Genomic DNA, 25546 nt, shown 5'->3' on the forward strand with positions numbered 1-25546 from the left:
TGATTGAGCAATTACTGTGTGCACAGCAGTATATCAAACACCTGGGAGAGCACAATATAACAGAGTTGTTGGACACATTCCCTGCACACAAAAATCCTAAAGTCTAGAGAGGGCTTATAGTCTGAAACCTTTCCTTAGGGGAACTCACATTGCAGATAACTGTTGGCACAAATGGAGTTTGCTGTGGCTTAATGCCGTACTGTAGTTCTTCAAGTGGCACTAGGTGAGGCAGTATTCTATTTTCCCCATCTCTCCCACTCCCAGGATTCCTGCTTCTGTCTCCCTGATTTCTGTTCCATAGTTACAAGACCAGGGAAGCAGTTTCAGCCTCCTTATGATTTGTGACTGATTTTCCTACTTTTACCCCAATTTCTTTTGAATGCAGGTCAACCCCTCCCCTGAAAAAAGTAGGATTGCATTGCTGCTCAAACACAGAGCTTTCTTTAGCTCTGCTACTTACTCCCTGCTCTCATTCTTCCTCCTCCAAACTTTCTTTTCCTCTCTATTCATTGCCTTCTACCCCAAGTTAGAGGTTTAACTAGTTGGATCATCCCCCAGGGACAAAAAAAATCAGAGCAAGAGAAGCAGAGTGCAGCAGCAACACTACAATGCTCTGAATCTCCCACTCTTTGCCCACTCCTCCCCCTCAAGGTTCTTGTTTGTGGATGAGTCCCAGCTGCCAACAGTCTCACATGTGACCACTTCATCCCTCTCAACATCACCTTCCCCCGCCTCACAATGGAGACTTGATATTGGTGTTTCCCAGTTTCTTGGCTGCCTTTGAAGAAATCTTCTGGTCTGGGAAGCCATTAATATACAATTATTTATTATTTATAAAACTAAATACAGGGTTTTTTTCTAATTAGGGTAAAAATTGGTTATATTTAACCCTTTAAGAAGTATAACCAATTTTTACCCTAATTAGAAGAAATACCAATGAATTTAGTTTTACTTTTTTAGAACCTAAAGCAGCATGGCTTAGTGGAAAGAGCACTGGCCTTGGAATCAGAAGACCTGGGTTCTAATCCCAACTCTGCTACTTGTCTGCTGTGTGACCTTGGGCAAGTCACTTAACTTCTTTGTGCCTCATTTTCCTTATCTGTAGAATGGGAATTAAATCCTACTCCTTTCTACTTAGACTGTGAGCCACATGTGGGACAGGGTCTGTATCCACCCTGATTATCTTGTATCTACCTCAACATTTAATACAGTGCTCGGTACATAGCAAGACCTTAACAAATGCAGTAATAATAATTACTATCATTATTATTATTATTATTATATTATAGAATCCAGGCTTGCAATGGAACTGCAGTTGTAAACATAAGAAAAAAATGCCAAGTTACTATTTTCTCCTAGCAACCAGTTCTCAAATCCCAATTGAGTGGGGTGAATCAGAAAACAAAAATTGTGAGCTCTAAATTATTCTGACATCCACACATCATGATCATCACCATCTACACCAGCACCATCATTGACATCAAAAAATGCACTTCTGTAACTCTTTGAGTATAGAACTGTGCCAAACTAGTGGTGGGGGGGGGGGGGGTGGAGTGAGGGGTGGCGGGGAGGTCTTCTAATTATTTAGCTTCCCTTGATCTTCTCAGACCATTTAGACCATGCAGAGGAGATGAAGAGTCACCACCTCTTGGTTTATCCCTACCTCCCCTTAAAGCCGTCCTCTGCCATTTGGTTTGTCTGTTGCTTCCAACTTCCAGTGCAGTTCAGATGGACAAGAGAGTAGCAGAGATCAAGGTTACTAGAGATCTGGAGGCTGTATTTGTTAGAATAAGGTATGCAAGATGGGGAGGGGTGGTGAGGAGTGGGGCTGGAGTGGGATGAGAGGGAATTATGGGACAGTGAACCTTGCCAACCTAAAAGCACCAGGTCATGCCTCTAAGGGTGAGTGCATAACTATTTTACATTTCTGCACCCCTCTGTTACAATGGAAAGTCTTAGTAATTGGATGCAACAACTGCCATAGAAATTTATAGATGGAAAGAGAAACAGCATGGCCTATTGGATAGAGCCCAGACCTGAGAATCAGAAGGACCTGGAGTCTATTCATGACTCAAATGGACAGTGGTTTTGGGGTTAGAAAGAAGAGCTCTCTCTTAAATGGTATTATGGGGGATGAGGGCAAGTGGCTTTTTTTCACTAAATGGCATCAGCTATGTAACCAACAGAACATCTTCAACCACTGGTTTGGATCAACCTATCAAGCATCCCACCTAAACACCCTGACAGGATGAATATTCCTCTCTGCCTCCTCTAATCACTGCTTATGGAATTCAGAAGAGGGCTCATCCGCCCAGCTTCGTTGTTTACCAAGATGCCCAGACCCAGGCCTTCCAGCCCAACTCCTTTCTGGGAGGTTCCCTTTGCTCTTCTTAAAAGCAGCATGGCTCAGTGGAAAGAGCCCGGGCTTGGGAATCAGAGGTCATGGGTTCTAATCCTGGCTCCGCTGCTTGCCAGCTGTGTGACTTTGGGGAAGTCACTTAACTTCTGTGGGTCTCAGTTACCTCATCTGTAAAATGGATATTACAACTGTGAGCCCCACGTGGGACAACCTGATCACCTTGTATACCCCCAGTGCTTAGAACAGTGCTTTGTACATAGTAAGCGCTTAACAAATACCATTATTATTATTATTACAAATCAATCAATTGTATTTATTGATAGCTTACTGTGTAGACCACTCTACTAAGTGCTTGAGAGAGTGCAATACATCAGAATTAGCAGATATATTCCCTGCTCATAACGAGTTTACAGTCTAGAGGACGAGCTTACAGTCTAGAGGACATATACCTCAGGATGAAGTAAACTGTACATTTAGGTACTGTTTGCTTATTTTATAGCTATGGGTATTTGGTTTAAATTTAGAAGACATTTACACTGTCTTTCCCAAGATGTATACACTAGGCGGTGCACTGGCATGCACAACAAGGCAGCTTGGTCTTTCCCAGATGTTTTTCATATGGCTGCTGTTTCCATTGTTGAAATTGGAATTAACTTTCTCTTCCCTTCTGGTCCTTATTTTGTTGATTCCTGTCATTTCTTGAACTCTTCATATCATTGTGGACTGGTGATATACTTGCGGTCTCTAGACTGTAAGCTCCTTGGGGGAAGGGAACTTGTCTACTAACTCTGTTGTACTGTACTCTCCCAAGTGCTCTGCACCCAGTAAGTAGTGCTCAACAAGTACCAATGATGATGATGAATGGAAGAATAGCTATTGGAATCTGACGTTTGGTCCACTTACCTGGGAATAAAGAATGAAGAGCAGATTTTAGTGATTTTTTTGAAGGTTGACCCCACAGATTTTGGTTCCAGATTGAATATGTGGTTAGAATTGGAGAGAAGAGTCAAGGATAATGCCATAGTTAGGGACTTGTAAGACAGGGAGGGTGGTGGTGTTGTCTACAGTGACAGGAAAGTCTGAGAAAGAACAGGGTTTGGCATGTTTTGGGCATGTTAAGTTTGAGATATCAGTGGGACATCCTAGTAGAGATGTCCTGAAGGCATGATGAAATGGGAGAATGTAGAGAAAGAAAGAGATAAGGGGTGGAGATATAGATATGGGGTAGTAGAGATGGTAGTTGAAGCCATGGGAGCAAATGAGTTCTCCAAAGGAATGGGTGTAGATGGAGAATAGAAAGGGAGCCAGAACTGACCCTAGAGACTCCCCCGTTAGGAGGTACCTGGGAGGCATAGGAGGAGCCCACGAAAGAGACTGAGAATGAGTGGCTAGAGAGATAGGAGGAGAACCTGCAGAGGATAGTGTCAGTGAAGCCAAGATTGGGTAATGTTTCCAGGAGAAGGGGGTGGTCATCAGTGTTGAAGGTAACTGAAAGGTTGAGGAGGATTAGGGTGAAGTAGAGGCTGTTGGATTTGGCAAGAAAGAGATTATTTGTTTCCTTTGAAAGGGCACTTTCTGTAGAGTGATGGAGGAGGAAACCAAGTTAGAGGAGAGGAAGTAGAGGTAGCAGGTTTAGACAACTCTGTCAAGGTGTTTGGAGAGGAATGGTAAGAGGGAGATGGGGAGAGAACTCGAGGGAGCCAAGGGATCAAGGGAGGGTTTTTTTTTTTAGGGTAGGGGATGCAAGAGCATATTTGAAAGCAACGTGGAAGAAAGCCATTGGATAGTGTACATTTGAAGACAGCAGTCAGGGAGGGAAGAAGGAAGTGGGCTAATGCTTCAATAAGGTATGAAGGGATGGGCTAGGAGATGCAGGTGGAGAGGGTAGATTTTGAGAAAAAGGAGGAGCTCTCTTGAAATGCTGCTGGAAGAGAAGGGAGAATTGAAAACGGTTCAGGAGGACAGAGAGACTGGAGAAGAGCAGGGGAGATTTTATGGAGATCATCCCTGAGAGTTTCAATTTTCTCAATAAAGTATGTGGCCAGGGGCAGAGGGGCAGGGGTTTTGAGGAGGGAATTAAACGTCTAAAATGACTGGTGAGGGCAATGGGCATGGAGTCAATAAGGATGGAGAAATAATGTGTCCGGCCAGAGGAGAGGGTGAAGTTAAAGCAGACAAGAATTAACTTGAGGTGAATGAGGTCAGCCTGATATCTGGATTTCAGCCAGCAGCACTCTGCATCTCAGGAATAAGAGTGAAGTGGACTGTGGAGGTGATCCAGGGCTGTAGATTAGTAATAAGAGATCAACAGAGGGATAGGGCAGTGAGTGAGTTAAATTCAGGAGAGAGGGTGGTGTTGAGGGCATCAGTTTGGTCGTCAGGAGAAGGTAGTTTGGGTTTGGAGACTTAAATGGGGCATGATGATTTGAAAAAATTGGATGGGGGTCAAAAGAAAGGAGGTCTCTGTTGGGGAATGGGACAGATTTACAGGGAGTGGGTGTGTAGGAGAGAAGACAGGTGAGGAAGTTGTGGTTGGATAGAGGGATTTCAGAGTTGTTGAGGGTAGAGATTGTACAGTAACAAGAGATGATGAGATGGAGTTTATGTTCAGGTTGGTGAGTGGGTGAGGTGGAGGGGAGCAGGAGATTAGTGGAGCTGAGGTGTGATAGAAAGTAGGCAATGGAAGGGTTATCAGGAACATCCATGTGGATATTGAAGTCCCAAGGATCAGTGTAGGGATGGAGAAAGAGAAAATGTATAAAAAGCCTTAAGAAAGGGATAAAAATGGTTCAAAAAGTTGGAGGTGGGGCCTGAAGGTTGGTAGATGACTGTGACTAGTATCTGGAGTGGGTGATAGAGATGAGAGATGAAGGAGGTAGAATGATGCAAAAGCAGCTCTGGGGAGTGAGAATGAAGATGACCATCCCACCCATTTTTTAGTGAATCTGAGAGAATGGGAGAAGATTAGGCCCCCTCTAGAGAGAGGAGCAGTGGAGACAGTATCATTTGGGAGAGCCAGGTTTCAGGAATGGTGCAGAGGAGCAGTGACTGTTTCAGGAACATTTCAATAATGATTGGAAGCTTTCCCATAAGGGATCTGGGGTTTCACAGGCCACACGATAATGCTGAAGCTATGGGGAGGGTTGCAGAGGGAGAGGATGGATTGGATGGGAGTGAGCTGAGAGGAGTTGGGGGCTGTATAGGGGGAGGGATGTTGAAGGGTGGCACTGGGACAAGGTAACAGGGATAGGGTGGGGGAGGAGGTGAGGCACAAGAGGGGGAGGGTGCACAAGATTTCCTTGTCATCTATCTCACTGCCAACCCCTCGCCCACACCCTGCCTCTGGTCTGGAACGCCCTTCCTCCTCAAATAATAATAATCATCATCATAATTATGGCATTTGTTAAGTGATTACTATGTGCAAGGCACTGTACTAAGCACTGGGGTAGATAAAAGGTAATCAATCGAGCAATTACTCTCCCTCACTTCACAGCTTTATTGAAGCCACATCTCCTCCAAGAGGCTTTCCCTGACTAAACCTTCTTTTTCTCTTCTTTCACTCTCTTCATCATTCTGAATGGCTCCCTCTTTTCTTCCCCCTCCCAGCCCCACTTATGCACATATCTGTAAATTATTTATTAATGTCTATTAATTGCCTCTAGACTGTAAGGTCGTTGTGGGCATGGAATGTCTGTTTATTGTTGTACTCTCCCAAGCGCTTAGTACAGTGCTCCACATACAGTAAACGCTCAATAAATACGATTGAATGAATGAAGGAAAAAGAGGAGGGGGAATGTTGGAAAGGGAGGCTGATTGGAGGGAGGGGATTGAGGGGACAGGGTGAAGTCAGAGAAATTTAAGGGTTGTAGGTGAGGTTGTCAACAGCAGTAATTACTTAATCCTGTGGTTCCGCGATTACATTGCTGAATTGTATGCAGGTCCTTGGGTTCTTGAGAGTGAAGAGGCAAATATTTTAAGGAGTAAACAGAGGGTTTGGTTGATGTAAAGGAAGGCAGCTGTTGATATGTAAAAACGTCACTAGGGTGTCAGGCAGCCACACCTGTTCTGTATTCCCCACTGTGTATTCAAACCAGGCTGCGGGGAGAGTTAAGATGAAGGAATTTACAGATTTTTTTTAAAGTGCAGCCCAGGAACAAATATGCAGCCATAGAAGTGGTCTGTGCCTGCTGTATGGGATGTTTTTTGGCTCAGCCCATTTCTCCAAGTATTGCTTTTCTTTTTCAATGGGTAGTGTCTGGAGAAGAAGAAGGGAGGCCAGGCCAGGCAGAGGACTAGAAAAAGGGTAGTTTCTGGATGGTAGTTTGGAGAAGAGAAGTCTTGCCCACAAGGGATGACTGTGTAGCTAAGGGCTCACCCACAAGATCAGATAAAGGAACCACATGATAGCTCTGGTTGGGCCAGAGGTGGGATAACCTTAGAGCAGTCCCAATCACTCTGGCCTCAAGTAAATTTAACTGTATAATGGGGACAAAGTAGGACAACTGCTTCCTTCTAAACAGAGGTAGGAGGATGAGTAAGAGGCATTTACAGGAGACAAGAATAGGTTTTGCATTTTGGGGAGGAAAGGTGCTACACAACTCCTGAGACTGGATCCTTAGGGACCTGCCTGGTCTCACACATTTAGCTCCTCAAATGCTAACCTTCTCCATGTACCTTGATCTTGTCTATCTCTCCACCTACTTCTTGCCCACATTCTGCCTCTGGCCTGGAACGCCCCCACCTCCCCAACCCAGACTGTAAGCCCATCAAAGGGCAGGTACTGTATCTGTTGCCAACTTGTACATTCCAAGCGCTTAATACAGTGCAGTGCACATAGTAAGCGCTCAATAAATACTATTGAATGAATGAATATCCGACAGATAATTACTCTCCCCACCTTCAAAGTCTATTTGAAGGCACATCTCCTCCAAGAGGCCTTCCTTGACCAAGTCCTCATTTCCTCTTCTCCCACTCCCTTCTGTGTCACCCTGACTTGCTCCCTTTACTCGTCCTCGCTCCCAGCCCCTCGGCACTTATGTACAGATTGGTAATTTATTTATATTAATGTCTCTCTCCCCCTCTAGAATGTAAGTTTGCTTTGGGCAGAGAATATGTCTGTTTATTGTTATATTGTACTCTCCAAGCACTTAGTATAAGTGATCTATACACAGGAAGGGCTCAATAAATGTGACTGACTGACTGGGTAAAGCAGAGTGGAGCATTCCAAGGCATTCCAGCCCCTAACATTTCAGCACAGACCCTTAATGTGGAGCAATGCCCACATGTATGGGCTAGAGAAAGTCAACATGAACTCTGCAGGAGGTAAATGTTTACCTTGGAGGTTTGCAAAGGGGAAGCCCAGGAATTGATGATCTGTTCGCGTGTTTAAGAGGAGGCTGGGTGAAAGAGAGAGGATGTCCCCGCACGCTGAGGTCAGCTCCCTCCTCGCTGGCTGGGGTCACTGAACCATTGGCTTTGGACCCCTTTAGAGGAGAAGGCAAGGGGCTTGTGGGATGGCCCACAATTGTGTATACAGTTAGCATTAGGGATGTTATCAGTCGAGAAGCGGTGGCTTAGTTGTACTACCCAATGTTTGTCTTGGCGACCTGGAGTGTCTGCTCGTGAGAGACTCTCTGGACCGTGATTGCATTTCCTCCCAGCAGGGCGGGAGATGATTAAAGTTGCTCTCCCCTCCCCTCTTTTAAAATGTGGCTTGTGTTGGCTGCTGAGATCATGTGTAAACTTCCCCACCGCCCAACCCAGAAGTTCTCCATCAGCCAACACCAATCAACATGCGTCTGACTGAAGCAGAGTCACCTGCAGCAGAAAAAGTGAAGGACATCTCGGCTTCTGCTCAGGGGCTCCACAAGGGCTTGCTTCTCCTTCTCCTCCTACAACCCTCTTCTCTCCCTTCAGCCCCAGGGAGGCAAATCAGGAAGGAGAGTTAGGTCCTCTGGATGTTACTCATCCACCAATGAGTGGGGAGAATAGTGGCCACTGAAGCTCCCCTAGCAGACTGATGAGGCATAGCAGACAGCCCTCCTCTCTGTATCAATCAGTCGTATTCATTGACCATTCATTCATTCAATAATATTTATTGAGCACTTACTATGTGCAGAACACTGTTTTTAAGCGCTTAGAAAGTACAATTCAGCAAAAGATTGACCACTTATAGTGTACAGAGCACTATTCCAAGCACTTGGGAGAATACACTCTAACAGGGTTGGTAGACTCATTTCCTGCCCACAACAGGTTATAGTTAAAGGGATATTAATACCTTGGTTTTCTATAGCATTTTTATTCCCAAAGAGCTTTCAGAATGACACATACTAAGTGCTTAACAAATACCATCATTATTATTAATTAGTTCATTTCAGCCCTCACAACAACCCTATAAGGTAGGGAGAGAAGGCAGATATTATTATCCCCATTTTACAATGGTAAAGTGCGGTACAGAGAAGTTAAGTGACTTGCCAATGGTCACATAGCCCAGTTTTGGCTCAAACGCAGGCCCTCTGGCTCTTAGACCATCATTCTGCCACTTTGCCACACTACTTCCCCGGTAGCTCTTGTTGCATTCTTAGTCACTCTGCAACAACCACTTTGCCTGTCCAACTGTTCCCCAGTTGCCTGCACACTCACTGCCAAACTGGACTAATCCCCTGCAAACAGTTGGGACAGTTCTCCTTTCAGCCTTCTCAAAGATGGAATGGGGAGGGAGGCAGGGCAGAACATGCTCCTTGGGGCATCTTGTCTACCCACTCTACTGTATTGCACTCTCCCAAGCAGTAAGTATAGTGCTCTGCACACAATAAGTGTTCAATAAATACCACTGATTGATTGATAAGAAGGCTCTAGCAGTAGGGAGTCGCCAAACCAAGTGCTGTGGAATGTCAGGATAAGAGACAGGGACCAAAAGAGAAGGATCTTTGAGACTGTTCATTGGTCTGAATGTGAAAGATTAAATGTGTGTCTAAGAGTGCAAGGGAAGGTGTGAGAGTCTCTTTACATGTCTAGATGTGTTATGGCAAGTCTTAAAGAGAGATTTTTCATGTGTCAATGAGTATCAGTCAGTAAGTCAATCATATTTATTGAGTGCTTACTGTGTGCAGAGCACTGTACTAAACGCTTGGGATAGTGCAGTATAACAGTCTAACAGACACATTACCTGCCCACAATGAGCTCTATGGCAGTAATTGTGTGTGCTGGGAGCATTTGTGAGATAGTGACTCTTAATGTGTGTAGATATGTGACTTAGATACACACACACACATACACACACACATACACACAGATACATATTCTCTCTTTTATCTACTCTGAGTCAGGGTGTGCCTGTGTTAATGCCTGGGAGTGGGTTACTGCATATGCATATCAATGCGTGTGAAAGCCAGCATACTTGGAAGTGTGTCTAACATATCAATCAATCAATAAGTGGCATTTATTGAGCACTTACTGTGTTCAGAGCACTGTACTAAATGCTTGGGAGAGTAATAATAATCATGGTTTTTGTTAAGCACTTACTTTGCACCAGGTACTGTTCTAAGTGCTAAAATAGATAAAAGATAATCGGGTTGGAACACAGTCCCTGTCCCATGTGGGGCTCACAGTCGTAATCTCCATTTTACAGATGAGGGATCTGAGGCACCAAGAAGTAAAGTGACTTACCCAAGGCCACACAGCAGGCAAGTGGTGGAGTCAGAGTTAGAACCTGTAACCTTCTGTCTCCCAGGCCCAGGCTCGAGCCACTGGTCATGCTGCTTGGCAGTTACATTCCTTGCACACAACGATCTTATTAGTCTTCTTGTCATGGGCCACATTGTCATTCACATATGGAATATTTTCACATCAACCCGAAACACATACACACATGCACACACACTCCCACTCACCAACATATACATTACTCATACTTTGACCCACCCTCACATAAACTCCAGGACAAATTATTCCTATGATCTCAGCAGCTGTAGGGGAAAGAAGCCTGACTTTCCAGGATTAGCAGTGGTCAGGGCGGGGGTTGAAGGCGAGCAGGTGGCTGTGAGGACAAACCATGAGGATGGTGGGGAGTAGACCTCGAGGGAAAACCACTCCCTCCCCATCAGGAAAGGGAACAAACTCCCGAAGTACAGGAACTCCACCTGATCTTTGCTGCTGCCAAGAGAAGATGCTGTAGCAATCACTGCTCCTGCAAGGAGTATTTGTCATCAGACTTGATGATTAGTGAAGCAACTGAACAATATTGGCAGCAGTTGTTGTACAAATGCTTAATAGTAAACCAGAACAGGGAGTTTTAAAGACTATTGGGAGTGCCACCCTTCCAAGGAGCATCATGCCTATGCCTAATGAGTATCTTCAGTGGTTCACCAATTAGGAATGCAGGTTTATCTCCTTCTTATTTTCTGCATGGGAAAACTGTGGGACTGAAAAGCCAAGTGACTTGTCCAAGGGATGTAGAGGGAATCCAGAGTGGAAAGAAAAAACAACTCTTTCCTCATTTTCAATTCCTGGCTGATTATACCTCCCAAGTGCCTAGTGGATAGAGAAGCAGCATGGTCTAGTGGATAGAACACGGGCCTGGGAATCAGAAGGACCTCGGTTCTAATCCCAGATTTGCCACTTGTCTGTTGTATGACCTAGGGCAAGTCACTTCACATCTCTTGACTCAGTTACCTTCTCTGTAAAATGGGGATTAAGCTTGTGGGTATCATGGGGGACAGAGACTGTGTCCAATCTGATTATCCTGTCTCTACCCCAGTGCTTAGTACAGCTCCTGGTACATAGTGTTTAACGAATATCATAAAAAGTGTCTTAGTTCAGAGCTCTGCACACAGGAAAGTGTCAAGCATAGGCTTGGAGGTCAGAAGTCGTGGGTTCTAATCCTGGCTCCGCCACTTACCAATTGTGTGATTTTGGGCAAGTCACTTGACTTTTTACCTCATTTGTAAAATGGGGATTAAGACTGTGAGCCCCACGTGGGACAACCTGATTACCTTGTATGTACCCCAGCGCTTAGAACAGTGCTGGGCACATAGTAAGCGCTTAACAAATGCTGCCATTATTATTATTATTATTAATATCACTGAATGAATTAACCATTCCTTGGCATACCCTTCACAGAATACCAAGTTAGGGTTGTGAACAAATTTTCTCAAGGGGTACTACTGATGGGTGCCACCACTGGAAGGCAAGATTACATCCCTTCCAAGCCAGGATGAGCATCAGACATTTGGTGGCCCTGAGGTGGGGCAAATTTCCCCACCCCTTCTATTCTGTAAGATGTCATAAGCTTCATTTTGCAGAAGTCCACCTGTGTTCACCGGCTGCAAGAGCATTTCTATAGGACACACCCTACATACTCTGTAGTCCATTGTGTTCCCCTCCATGATCCCTGTCCACCCTTCGACATTGCCTAGCCACTTGGGTCTGTACCCACTAAGCACCACCCCCAGCCCCACAGCATATATGCTTATATTCTGCCCTTCCCCTATCTGTAATTTGTTTTAATGTCTGTCTCTCCCACTAAACTGTATGCTTCTTGAGGGCAGGGAACATGCCTACCATCTCTGTTGCAGTCTCCCAAGTAGTTAGTCCAGTGCCATGTACACCGGAAGCACTCAACAAATACTACTGAATATTGATAACACAGGCATTTGCCTCTTTGGGGAGAGGGAGGTTGGACACTTTCCCTCCTTCATGACCACCCTCCCTGATGGTGGGTCCTGAGGTGGCTGCCTCATCTGCTTCCAATCTGAAGCCAGCCAAGTACACGGAATTATGGACTCCTTAGGGAGCTTGGAAGAGAGGCAAAGGGAGATGGGGTCAGACCACTTCTGCCCATGAGACTCAGCAAATTCCCAGACAAGGGACAGAGCTGACAGAAAAGATACCCGACAATTATCTAACACAAACAGATTGTCTTTCTCTTTCCTCACTCCAACAAACACTACAGGGATTTATCTAAATGGCTTGGTTGTGGATTACTAATACTTGCACTTGTGGTTGAGAAGCACATCGGCACCACACTGTAAAAGATGGTTTCCAGTCCATTTGCCATTTACCTCAAAAGATTTCCAAATTTGGTTAGGCTCTTTCAATGTTTGGACACTCAGTTAAATGTTATCTGAACTGTCAGAACCTCTTGGAGCTGGAAATTGGGCTGAAAATCCTAAAATAATCGACATTCTTGGGATGGCCTACCTCTGCCCATTACTGTCTTGATGCCAAGCAGGGCAGAGGCAGGCCAAAAATGGATAACAAATAAGGGTTATCCTTTTTACTTCCTGGAACCTAAAAAAAAAGTTTGCTTCAAATATTAGTTGAGATCTAGTGCTTTCCCTGTTGTGTTGCCATATTTTACATTTCTCTAATGTTTTTCATTGGCGGTTGCCAAAAAAAGTTGCAAGCATTCATTCTCACAGTGCTCTTCTGTACTCAGAAGCAATTATGCCTTTTTCCTAGATGGAAAATTGAGGTAAAGAAGCAGAAGTGACTGCTCTCTTGGCATCCAGGGATTTGCCTACCGAGCTAGGTAGGAATAGAACAATTCAATCAGTCAATCAATTTGATATTTACTGAGTGCATACCACATGCAAAACACTGTATTAGGAGCTTGGGAAAGGTCAGTATAGTTGGTAGACATGATCCCTACCTACAAACAGCTTACATCCTAGTGGAGTAGGCAGAGAATAAGCCAAACTACAATTTCTCTGCAGTCTTGAATTTCCTCCTGCCTTCAGTACATCTCTATTTGAATGCCCCGCTAACACCTCAAACTTAACATGTCCAAAACAGAACTCCTTATCTTCCCACCCAAACACCATCCTCCCCGTAACTTTCCGATCATTGTAGGAAAGCCCTACCATCCTACCTGTCTCAAAAACCTGTAACCTGGGCATTATCCATAATTCATCTTTCTCATTCAACGTCACCAAATCCTGTTGGTTCAACCTTCACAACATCACTAAAATCTGCCCTATCCTCTCCATCCAGTTATCCTATCCTGCCTTGATTATTGCATCAGTCTCCTTGCTGCCCTCCCTGCCTCCTCTCTCCACTCCAGTCCATATTTTACTCAGCTGAGCAGAACGTTTTTCTACAAAAAATTCAATCCATGTCTCCCTACTCCTCAAGAACCTCCAGTGGTTGCCCATCCACCTCTTCATCAAACAGAAACTCATTACCACTGACTCTAACGCATTCAATCATCTTGCCCCCTTTGACTTTACCTCCCTGATTTCCTACTACAACCCAGCCCGCACACTTCACTCCTCTAGTACCAACCTACTCACTGTAGCTCTGTCTCATATTCCTTGCTTTCAACCTCTCATTTACATCCTGCCTCTGGCCTGGAATGCCTCCCTTTTCATACCCTCTCGCCTCACTTTCAAAGCCTTACTGAAAGCACATCTCCAAGAGGCCTTCTCCTAGTAGGCCCTCATTTCCTCTTCTCCCACTCCCTTCTGCATCACCCTTGCACTTGGATATGCATCCCTTATTCACCTCTCCCTCAGTCCTACAGCACTTATGCATGTATTCATTATTAATTTACTTACATTAGTGTCTGTCTCCCCCGCTAGAGTATAAGCTCATTGTTGGTAGGGACTGTGTCTACCAACTCGGTTATATTGTACTCTCCCAAGTGCTTAGTAAAGTACTGTACAGCACACAGTAAACATGCAGTACAGTAACTGCTCAATAAATACAATTGAATGAGTTAGTAAAAACAACATAATATGGAGATATATACATAGGGGTCCTGTGTGTGGAGTGAATATCAAAGAGCTTAGGAGGAATGGATACAAGGGCAGAGTTAATGAAAAAGGGATGTAGAATAGTTTGGGAAGATGAGAGGAAGGCAGGGAAGTCAGGGAAGGGAACCTAAAGGAATCCAGGAGAAATCCAGGTTCAACCTCTGAATTGTGGTCACGATCTCTCCTCTCCAAAGAGGGATCCTTGCTCTAAAAAGTAAGAGACTCTCCCCAGTAAGTGAAAAGCAATGAAGGAGATTGAAATTCTCTTCTCTGTTGAAGAAAAGGGGTTATGTTCCATTAAACAGTGGTCCCGACCCAAGCTGTTGTGTTGGGTAATATGGAACACGTCACCACTAAATGGCTGAGGGAAGCAGAGAAAGGAAATGCTCCGGCCAGGGATGTGCTCTTCACTGTGTCTGGAAAAGCTGGACTCAGTGTATCTAAGAAATCCACAGTCCCAAAGGAAGTTGATTAGGATATGGGATTCTTACAGTCGAGTATGTCTAAGTTTCTCTGTCATCTAAATACTGCCATAAAACTAGCTTGTTCCCTCCATTTCTAAGGTCTTTTCTTCACTAAGGCAGCCATGGAAATAAGCTTTGCATCAACCAGGGTCACATTCACATATGCTGCCTCTCCCACGTATAGCCAACTCCCACCTCTCTAACTACTTTTTCTCTTACTGGTCTAAATGATCAAGTGGATGGGGACAATAATCAATCATCAGTTGTATTTACTGAGCACTTGCTGTGTGCAAAGCATTGTACTAAGCACTTTCTTATGGTATTTGCTAAAGACTTACTATGTTCCAGGCACTGTACTAAATGCTGGGGTAGATACAAGCTAATTAGGTTGGACAAAGTCTTTGTCCCACATGAGGCTCACAGTCTTAACATCCATTTTACAGATGAAGTAACTGGGTCAAGAGAAGTTTAGTGACTTACCAAAGCTCACTCAGCAGGCAAGTGGTGGATCCGGAATTAGAACCCAGGTCCTTCTAACTCACAGGCCCGTGCTCTATCCACTAGGCCATGCTGCTTCTCAAGCACTTGGGACAGTACAGCACAGCAGAATTGGTAGACACATTCCCTGCCCACCTAGAGTTTACACTCTAGAAGGGGAGACAGACATCAATATAAATAAATTATAGGTATAATCAATGGAGGCATTCCAAATGAACCCCAATTCCCAGGAAGCTATTTTTAAAAAATCAGAAATAGGGAGGAAGGGCAATTTATTTCCAAATGATACTCGTTTTTATTTCAAAGCTATTTAAAGTAATTTATTACATTTATTTGAAATCCAGTAGTCTGCTTTCCTGATTTCTTTTAAATTTAATATGATTTCTTTTAGGCCCCAACTACCTTAGTCAAATGCATAGTTATAAGAATGTCCTAAGGCAAGGTCTATTGGCAATGATGTTTTGTCCAAGAATTGTAATTTATGAGGAAGTTAGAGCTGTTGAATGAAAGAGATTTTTGCCCACAGTTTGGGAAATCTCAACCACAGTAATGATGCAAAGATCTTGAAATGCCGGGTTTCTTTCTTCCTAAAACTTCAAAGCATTTTCATACCAGCTAGCTCATTTTACCCTTACCCAAACCCTACAAGGTTAGGAGGGAGGAGTCTACCTACCTATGCATGGCATGCAAAGGCACCCAAGACCCTACATGGTTTGCCCTGGATTACCTGTTGGTAGCGGAGCCAGCACTAGAATCTAGGTCTCAGTGGGTGAAACATCTTCTTAAATGGTGACTCAGGTTTGACTCCCTGGGTCATTGAAGGCCCCACATAGAGAGGATGGTGAAATAGAGGTCTGAACTCACATCCTAAAAGTCATCTGATTTAGTATGCACAAAGCAGCAGACCTGGGTTCTAATCCCACTGCTTGTCTGCTATGTGACTTTGGGTAAATCACTTCACTTCCCTGTGCCTCAGTTACCTCATCTGTAAAATGGAGATTAAGACTGGGAGCCCTGTGTTGGACAAGGACTGTGTCCAACCTGATTAGCTGTATCTAATCCAGTGTTCAGTACAGTGCCTGGTACATAGTAAGTGCTTAACAAATACCATAAAAAAAGCCATGACAGCCCTGGAAACTGACCAACAGATACACCATGTGACTAGCTTCTACTCTAATCTTTTTTGTATAACTTCGGGATTTTATATGGTTTTAATCTGTTCATATCGGATGCTTTTGATGCCTTCATTTAGTTCTTAAATCACTACAGGTAGTAAAACTGTCAAAGTACTATCATTCTTGGAATAATGAGAACCAACAGTAATACAGTGAAAACAAATGATGTTGTGCGGGTTTCATCTTGAGAAGCACATTACACATTTCTTTATCATGATAAAAAAATTGTAGCAATTGTTAACTGCTCACAATGTGCCAAGCACTGAACTAAGTACTATAGTAGATACAAGATAATCAGGTCCTTCTTGAGGCTCACAGCCCAAGAAGGAGAGAGAGCAGGTATTGAATCCCCATTTTGCAGATGAGGGAGCTAAGACACAGAAAAGTTAGGTGACTTGCCCAAGGTCACACAGCAAAGTGGTGGAGCCGATATTAGAACCTAAGTCCTCTGACTCCCAGGCTCATGCTCTTTCCACTAAGCCATGCTACTTCACAGTGAAAGTTTTTAATAAGGTAGGAAATGATGATGGCAGACCATCCCGCAAATTTCCCATTTAGGAAAGTGATGGACCCCAGATCCTTTCCCCTCTGTTCCCCGTCCTTCCTCCCTTTTCATTTCTTTAATTATCAATTTGGTTATCTCACCAGTAACCCCACCAGCAGTTTCTGGTTGATGCTGTGCTAAGGAAGGCAAAAAGTAAAACACAGTGAAATGTCAGAGGAGATTCCAAACAGTTTTACCAGACTCTCTGGGGTTTGTTTTTGCTCCGTGGTTTTAGAATAATTTTTCTAAAGCATGTGTGCAAGTCATCTGAGGGAACAGAACATAAAATACTAAGAGCTAGTACACCTTGTCCCTTTTGTGTACAGCACATAGAATGCCAAACAGAAACACAGAGGAAATGTAGAGTGTTGCAGGACCTGACTACCATTCCCAAAGAAGTTCTTTCTCTCTCTGTTCTGTCAGAAGAACCTCCTCGAGAACTAGGGAATGTTGCTTTCTGGGATGCTGGTCTTCTCTCAGTCTGAGAAGAGTCCTTCTACATCACTGAATTGGGGACTAGAATTTCCTTTCAAACTGGAGAGATTTCTTGTGGCAAATCTGCAGAAAGCCAGAACCCAAGGGTAGAGAAAATATGGCCACGCCCTTCAAGAAAGCCTCTAACATCCAAGCCTACTCTCACCTAGCACAGACTAACTTATAATGGCAAGGGTTTCAGTGAGCTTTATTCATAATCGATTAAAAGCCTCGATGGCATTATTCAATGAATGAATAGAAAATGTGGTAAATACTTTCTAGTAGCAGAGATCAGAAGAGGAGAGAGAAAGAGGGAGACTGTAAGCTCATTTTGGGCAAGGAACTGTCTACTAACTCTGAACTCTCCCAAATGCTTAGTACACTTCCTAATAAATGCCACTGATTGCATCATTGAGAGAAAGAGAGAAAAGTTGACAGACAGGGAGCAAGCATGAAACTGGGAGACCAGACTGAGGAACAATGAGGCCTACTCTGAATTGAAACAGCCCAGTTTGGAGCTGAGATCCATGAGTGCAAGGCAGATCCCATAAACAGTACCTGACAGGCACAGTTTTCCAGACTGGTTAATTGGTTTTTACCTCATCTGGGGAGCAGAAATAATCTACTTCAGTGAATCAGTAAATCTCACCTTTCGTACCAGAGAGAACTTTGGCAGTTTCTCTTTTATCTTCACTTTACCATTCCCCTCTTTACTTCTTCCCAGGATGCCCATAAAGGCAGTCCAAGGAAGGTACCCTCCAGCACTGTCATTAAATTAAGTTCCAAGAAGAGGATGTAGAGGCAATGGCACTGATCCAGAATGACCTTTACTGTGTAATTTGGGTTCATGTTCTGTTCAAGAAAACATGTAAAAAATGTAAACAAGTCTCTCTAAAACTGTAATGGAGTTACCACACCATAGATATACACACATGCAGGATATGATTCTTCAGCAAAGCCGAATTCCATCCTCAAACCACAAACTCATTTCTTTAAGTCTGAAAGTAAACTTTCTCATGCCAACACTGAAGAAAGGGTCTGTGGGGTTTGAATTTTGTTCAGTGAGTGTGCACACACACGTGTGTGTTTTTGTGTGTGGGTGAGAGAGATGCTTAATTTCCCCCTTTCCAAATACCATGGATCTGTTATTTGTAGACAGAGAAGAAGGTCTTTCTCACCAATGTGCACTGCAAAACTTTTTGTCAACTGAACCAAAGCTCTTAAAAGGTTCAGACATTTTTATTTTAATGACATTTGTTAAGCACTTACCATGTCCCAGTCACCGTACTAATCGCTGGGGTAGATACAAGCTAATCAGTTTGAACACAGTCCTTGTCCCACATGGGGCTCACAGTTTTAATTCCTACTTTATAGATGAGGTAAATGTGACTGAGAGAAGTGAAGGAATTTACGCAAGGTCACACAGTAGACAAGTGACAGAACCAGGATTAGAGACAAACTGGTAGTTAGTTCCTCAGCTACCTGAGACTCCACAATGCAGCCTTCTCTCTCTTCTGACAGAGGTGGGAAAAGGATTCCCCAATAGGCAGGACTCCTGGGCTTCTCTTTTCCAGTTGGGAGTCTGGGAGAAGCCACAATTTAGGCAGTGAGGAGCCCCTTCATCACTGCAAGGTTTTCCTTAATCTTCCATGACAGCTTTTCCTGAGAAATCCCAGCCCAACGACTGCTTTCCCACCTCTCCCTGGAAGTCCTGGGAGGAGGCAACCAATGGTTAGGTTTAATCAACCCAGATTGTTCTGCTGTTGGGTAACGGGGCCGGGCTCCTCCCAACACCTGCAGCAAAACCCTACTTGGCTGCAGATGTGAGCCCTTGCATGCCAGAGGAAGCTAAGGCTTGCATCAGGAGAGGAATCTTATTGGATCATTCAAGTCGTTTAGAGAAATTCATTTATGGGATAGTAGATTTGTTAGTCAGCAGTTTTACAACGACAGCTGGAATAGTCCTAGGAAATGCGCACGAGCTTTCAAATTTACACACCACAATCCATATCTCTAGAATCAAAGGCAGTCAGCCAAGAGAAGTCTCTCTTTGTTCTTTACACTCATTCAGATGGTTCAAATGGAACATTCCCAAACCCTCTGGCTCTTCAAATGTAAACTGCCCCTCCTCTTTGCTCCCACTTATCATTTATGTAAATTGAGGTATTTATAATAATAATACTTATGGTATTTGTTAAGCACTTACTATGTGTCAGTCACTGTAATAATAATAATAATGGTATTTGTTAAGTACTTACTATGTACCAAGCACTGGGTGGGATACAAGGTAATCAGGGTGTCCTACAAGGGGTTCACAGTCTTAATCCCCATTTTACAGATGAGTTAACTCAGGCACAGAGAATAATAATAATAATGTTGGTATTTGTTAAGCGCTTACCATGTGCAGAGCACTGTTCTAAACGCTGGGAGGATACAGGGTAATCAGGTTGTCCCATGTGAGGCTCACAGTTAATCCCCATTTTACAGATGAGGTAGCTGAGGCACAGAGAAGTGAAGTGACTTGCCCACAGTCACACAGCTGACAAGTGGCAGAGTCGGGATTTGGACCCATGACCTCTGACTCCGAAGCCCGTGCTGTTTCCACTGAGCCACACTGCCCAAAGTCACACAGCTGACAAGTGGCAGAGCCAGTATTAGAACCCATGACTTTCTGACTCCCAGGCCCATGCTCTATCCACTAGGGCATGCTGGGAGTTCCTCTGTGTGTCTCCTCTTTAGAAGTCTAAAGCTTGGAGCTGGGTATTACATCTCCAAAACTAAAGTGTGAACTGCTCATTTGCCTTCAATCCTCACCGCCAAACAAAGGGAGAGTCAGTGGATCTTCTGTGCAAAAAGCCAGATTTTATAGAGAAATGTTCTATTCAGAGGAGACAAGGCAGATGTGAACCCAGTTCCTGGTATATATGATGATAACTGACATTTATTAAGCACTTACTATATACCAACTATTGTACTAAGATCTGGGTAATCAGGTACAAGGTTATCAGGTCCCATGTGGGGCTCACATTCTAACTAAGAGGGAGAACAGGTATTGAATCCCCATTTTGCAGATGAGGGAACCGTGGCATAGAGAAGTAAAGTGACTTGTCCAAGATCACACAGTAGACCTGGAATTAGAACCCTGATGCCCAGGCTTATGCTCTTCCCAGTAATGATGATGGCATTTATTAAGCGCTTAGGTCAGGCTGTTTCCCTATATATGGGACCATAGTCCATTGCAGGGCCTGGGGATTTACTATCGATAACTTTCTTGTATTGTCCTCTTCCTAGTGCTAAGGACAGTGCTCTGAACACACTAAGCACTCAGGAAATACCATTGATTACCTGAGTGAATTAATTTCACCCCCACTGAGAGATTGCAGTTCTTAATGAGAAATCAGTTTCTAATCAGTCTCTTAGACAATGAACCCCATTTGCGACATGGACTGCATCTAATCTGATTGTGCTCTATCTGTCTCAGTGCTTAGCTTTGTGCCTTGTGGGGAGCAGCATGGCTTAATGGAAAGAGCACAGACCTGGAAGTATTAGTCCCAGTTCTGGCACTTGTCTGCAATGTGACATTGGACAAATCTCTTAACTTCTATATGCCTCAGTTTCTTCATCTGTAAAATGAGGATTACATCCTACACTCGCCAATTTAGACTGTGAGCCCCTGGAGACAGGCACTGTATCCAACCTGATTAACTTGTACCTACCCCAGTCCTTAGTACAGTGCTTGTCACATAGCACAAGACAGGGACTATGTTCAACCCAATTTACTTATATCCACCCCAGTGCTTAGTACAGTGCCTGGCACAAAGTAAGAGTTTACAAATACCATAATTATTTTTATGAGCTATACCATAATTAATGAACAAATCAATTAATGAACACTGAGCACTTTACGAACACCACACTTAGAAAAACATCAGTAAACACATTAGTAATTTTAGGAACACACAAAGAAAGTTTTGTTCTCTAAATGCTGAGAATTTTTTCAAGTGAAAAATCACTCCTATGATCTTTCCCGTTTGGTTCCTGGTGGTCAGGGCTGACATTAATCATTGTTTTTGGCTATCAATGCTCAGGGTGTGTGCCTGGTTGGGTTTTCTTTCACATTTAACCATTCATCTCTAGATTGGTGTTAGAGAACAACCTGGACAAGGTGCACAGTTTGTTCAGCAATTAGAGGTTGCAATGGTCCAGGCTTCCATAGCCCCACTCATAGATAGGTGGAAGTTGCCAGGCATTCCTGAAAATCAATCAATTATATTTATTGAGCCTCTACTGGGTGCAGAGCACTGTACTAAGCACTGGAGAGAGTACAACATAACAGGGTTGGTAGACACGTTCCCTGCCCACACATTACAGTCTGGAAAGGGATTAATTGAAAAGAAGTGTAGCCTAGTAGAAAGAGGGTGGGCCTGGAAGTCAGAGGACCTGGGCTCTAATCCTAGCTCTGCCACTTGACTGTTGTTTGACTTTGGGCAAGTCATTCCACTTGTCTGGACCTCAGTTACCTCATCTTTAAAATGGTGATTATGACTGTGAGCCTCAGGAGGGATAGGGACCGTGTCCAACTTGATTAGCTTTTATCTATTCCAGCACCTAGTAAGGTGTCTGGCACTTAGTAAGTGCTTAACAAACACCATTAAAAAAAATAAAGATTATCTGTATCTAACCCAGGGCTTATTTCAGTTTCTGGCACATAGTAAGTGCTTAACAAATACCATTAAAAAAAAGAAAAAAATCTCCAGATCTGTAAATGGCTCACTCCTCAGGACCCCACCCAGGGGAGAAGCTATTTTACATAAGATGTCAGTCATTCTAGAATCATCAACTAGAGAATATCCAATTCCAGAGGAGTAACTGGGCAAGGAGACAGAGAGTAAAGGTTGAGGGTGCAGAAGGACCCCTGGAGTCACAAAGGCAAGTCACTTCCTGGAGAGTAGAAAGTATGCTGCTAGTGTTAGCCAGAAAGGCAGAGTGAACTATAAGGGAAGCACCCATCTACTGTGTACCCACAGAGAGACTGCTAAGGAAGGTATATGAGGGTGGGAGCTTCTGAGTTTAATGTAGACAAAATGCCAGAACCGTGGTGTTTGTTCCTGGATAGTATGCGTGTGTGCGTGCGTGTGTGTGTGTGTGTGCGTGCATCTGATTTGGTCCTTTATACTTGAAAAAAATGATGAAACAATAATAATAATAATGGTATTTGTTAAGCGCTTACCTTGTGCGAAGCACTGGTCTAAGTGCTGGGGAGATACAAGGTGATCAGGTTGTCCCATATGGGGCTCACAGTCTAAATCCCTCTTTTACAGATGAGGTAACTGAGGCACAGAGAAGTGAAATGACTTGACCGAAGTCACACATCTGACAAGTGGCAGAGCTGGGATTAGAACCCATGACCTCTGACTCCCAAGCCCATGCTCCTCCCACTGAGCCACGCTGCTTCTGATTGAAAAGACCAATGAGGGACCCTCAGCCCTGTCCTCAATGTGAACACATGAAGACCACCCCTTGTTGTGCTGTCATATTTGATGTTTGCTGCACCTACTGTTATTTTCACTTTTCCCTCTTTGTGGGTTGATCTTTAAGAAAATTCTGTTCAGAGACCCTCTCCTTTCTTGATCGCAGTGGGACCCGCTGATCTATCTGTGGTAATTACCTCCTGGTTTTTAGAGCATGGACATGGGAGTCAGGAGGACCTGGGTTCTAATCACAACTCCATCACTTGTCTGCTGTGTGGCCTTGGGCAAGGCACTTCACTTCTTTGTGCCTCAGTTACCTCATCTGTAAAATGGAAATTACTACTGTGAGCCCCATTTGGAATGTGGACTGTGCTCAACCTGATTAGCTTGTGTCTACTCCAGTATTTAGTACAGACCTGGCACTTAAATAGGATAAATAGAAAAAAAAACTGGGATGCAGCATTTTCTGAAGTTTTGTTTTACTGTATCCTTAAAATGATTCTTCCCTCCTCCTAGCTTTCTGTCTCCCAATTCCAGTTTACCATATAGCAGTTGTCATCTCTTTTCCTCACATGTCGATTAGTCATTGGTATTTATTAAGTGCTTATTTTCTGCAGAGCACTGTACTGATCACTTGGGAGAGTGCAGTAGAGTAAGTAGATATAATTTCTGCCCTGTCCCACCCGGCAAAGTATTAAGGTAAGAATAACTTCAACACTGGGTGACTGACTTCATTCTAATAATAATGTTGGTATTTGTTAAGCGCTTACTATGTGCCGAGCACTGTTCTAAGCGCTGGGGTAGACACAGGGGAATCAGGTTGTCCCACATGGGGCTCATAGTCTTAATCCCCATTTTACAGATGAGGTAACTGAGGCACAGAGAAGTTACTACTTCATTATTTGTGATCCTTTCTTAACAGCTCATGTTGATGATAGCCACTTAATGATGCTAATGGAACTACTTAGGGAGCTGGATTTGGTGTCTTTTGGGTATCCAGGTTTCATTGGCAGAAGAGAAAGTTGGACAGTACTGGAGCTCTGTAGATCTTTGGTTTCATGGGAAACCTGTTACTTAGCTGCTATCACACCCTCTTTACAGTCTCCCAGATGGGCTGACTTTCTTGAGTCAAGTTTTCTTCTTCCTTATCTATTGTTAACTAGACACTATTGTTATCTAGAGAATCAAGTCAATGTGCTGTGACAACATTAGCATTGTGTTGGCAATATAGGTTTTTGGTAGGGGACAAATAGATTTTCTGGTACAGGCTGCTACTTCACCTCTGTTTTCTTCAGGCTTATCATCCACCCATAACTCAGGGCTGAATTGGAGAAGTGGTTAGCCATCTGTTTGCAAGTCTTCTTAAGTGTGTGCCTCTAGGGTGCAGACATCTGACTACAGCAATGACTATCTTTAGGAGTGTTGATGATGCTTGAAGTAGGTTAAGTTGGTCGAGTTGAATTTGGAATGCATTATCTTAAGGAAGGAGAGCTTACTTTTGACTGGTAGAGGGCCTGGAGGCCAAAAATAAGCTCTCCTCCAGGATAATCATTTCACATTCAAAACCATTTCCGTCAAGCACTGCTCAGACTGTCTCAGAGTTATCCTTAAATTGACCCACATTGTTCCCAGTCACCTCGAGCAATGCCATTTCTGGGTTAAGCCAATGGTCCATCCAACCCACTATTCAGCCTCCGAAGTGGCCACAAAATGGTTGGAGGCAAAGATTGTCCCCTATCCTCATGGTTATAGATGGACCATACAACAGCCCTAACTTTTCCTTTAACTTTTTCTAGTGACCCAGAATGGACGACTTGTCCATGAATGTACCCACCAAACCCCCTCTGAAACTTGCTAATCACTCGGTTTTGTTCGCTTGGAAGCTATCACCTTTGGGCTTTAGTAGATGTTCACTAGCCCTTTTACTGTGGGATTTGGAGAACAATAATTCCATGTGTGCCCATTCACTCTCTTGAGGATTTTGTTAACTATTCACTTCTTATCCTACACCCTTCCAGATTGAAGTTAATAAACTTTTCACTATGTTCTCACATTAACCTTCTCAATTTCCCTGATCATTTGGGTTGCCTGATTAAATAGATGGTAAACTCCTGTCCCAGAGGTGGAGCTATGTCTTTGGCTTCTACTTTACTTTCTCAAATACTGAGTATAAGTACCCTGTATTGGCAGGTGTGCGATAAATACCACTGCTTGACAAATTTCATCCATGTTTATCTCTATTTTCCTCAGGTAAAAATAAAACTCTTGGTCATGATCTTTAAGACCCTCTGCCAAGTGGATTCACCCTATGAAACTGATCTTATTTTCCTCTACCATAAATCTCTCCTGGGATCTTAGTAAGGAAGTGAGGAGAGTGGCATCACTAGAAGTAAGCCCTGTCTGTGTACTTCCTTCTCTTTACATGCTGCTGAAATATCATTTTCCCCCTTTCCAATAAAATATCCTAATGCAGACTTCAGGGCCCTCCTCCATAATATACTTAGATTGGGAACCCCTGGAGGGCCAGAGACTGTGCCGAATTCTTACCCAGGTATACTTTCCCAGTGCTTAAATTGCAGTGCAGTGTTCTGCACATCATAAGCACTTAATAGATACTACCACTGCTACCTCTTCCCTTAACTAATCTAGACCTTATCTCTGCACACTCCTGCTTCCTTTTCCTTCCATGCTATGCTACTCACTTATAGAAGCACTGATTAGAAGATAAAACTGTGAATCTTTGAGGTAAATAAGCAATTATGCAGGATTAGGAGTTCAGTGAGGTCAGATGGTCTTGGGTTAGGATGC

The 25546-nt window shown here is 43.7% G+C and overlaps 1 protein-coding gene across 2 annotated transcripts in view; it reads left to right on the top strand.

The window, feature by feature from the left end:
• Positions 1-25546, top strand: part of PAPPA (pappalysin 1) — a 276545-nt gene that overhangs the window by 140829 nt on the left and 110170 nt on the right. The gene's annotated exons all lie outside the window — the stretch shown is intronic.

The sequence above is a fragment of the Ornithorhynchus anatinus genome, chromosome 4 (genome assembly GCF_004115215.2).
Source record: "Ornithorhynchus anatinus isolate Pmale09 chromosome 4, mOrnAna1.pri.v4, whole genome shotgun sequence".
Lineage (NCBI taxonomy): Eukaryota > Metazoa > Chordata > Mammalia > Monotremata > Ornithorhynchidae > Ornithorhynchus > Ornithorhynchus anatinus.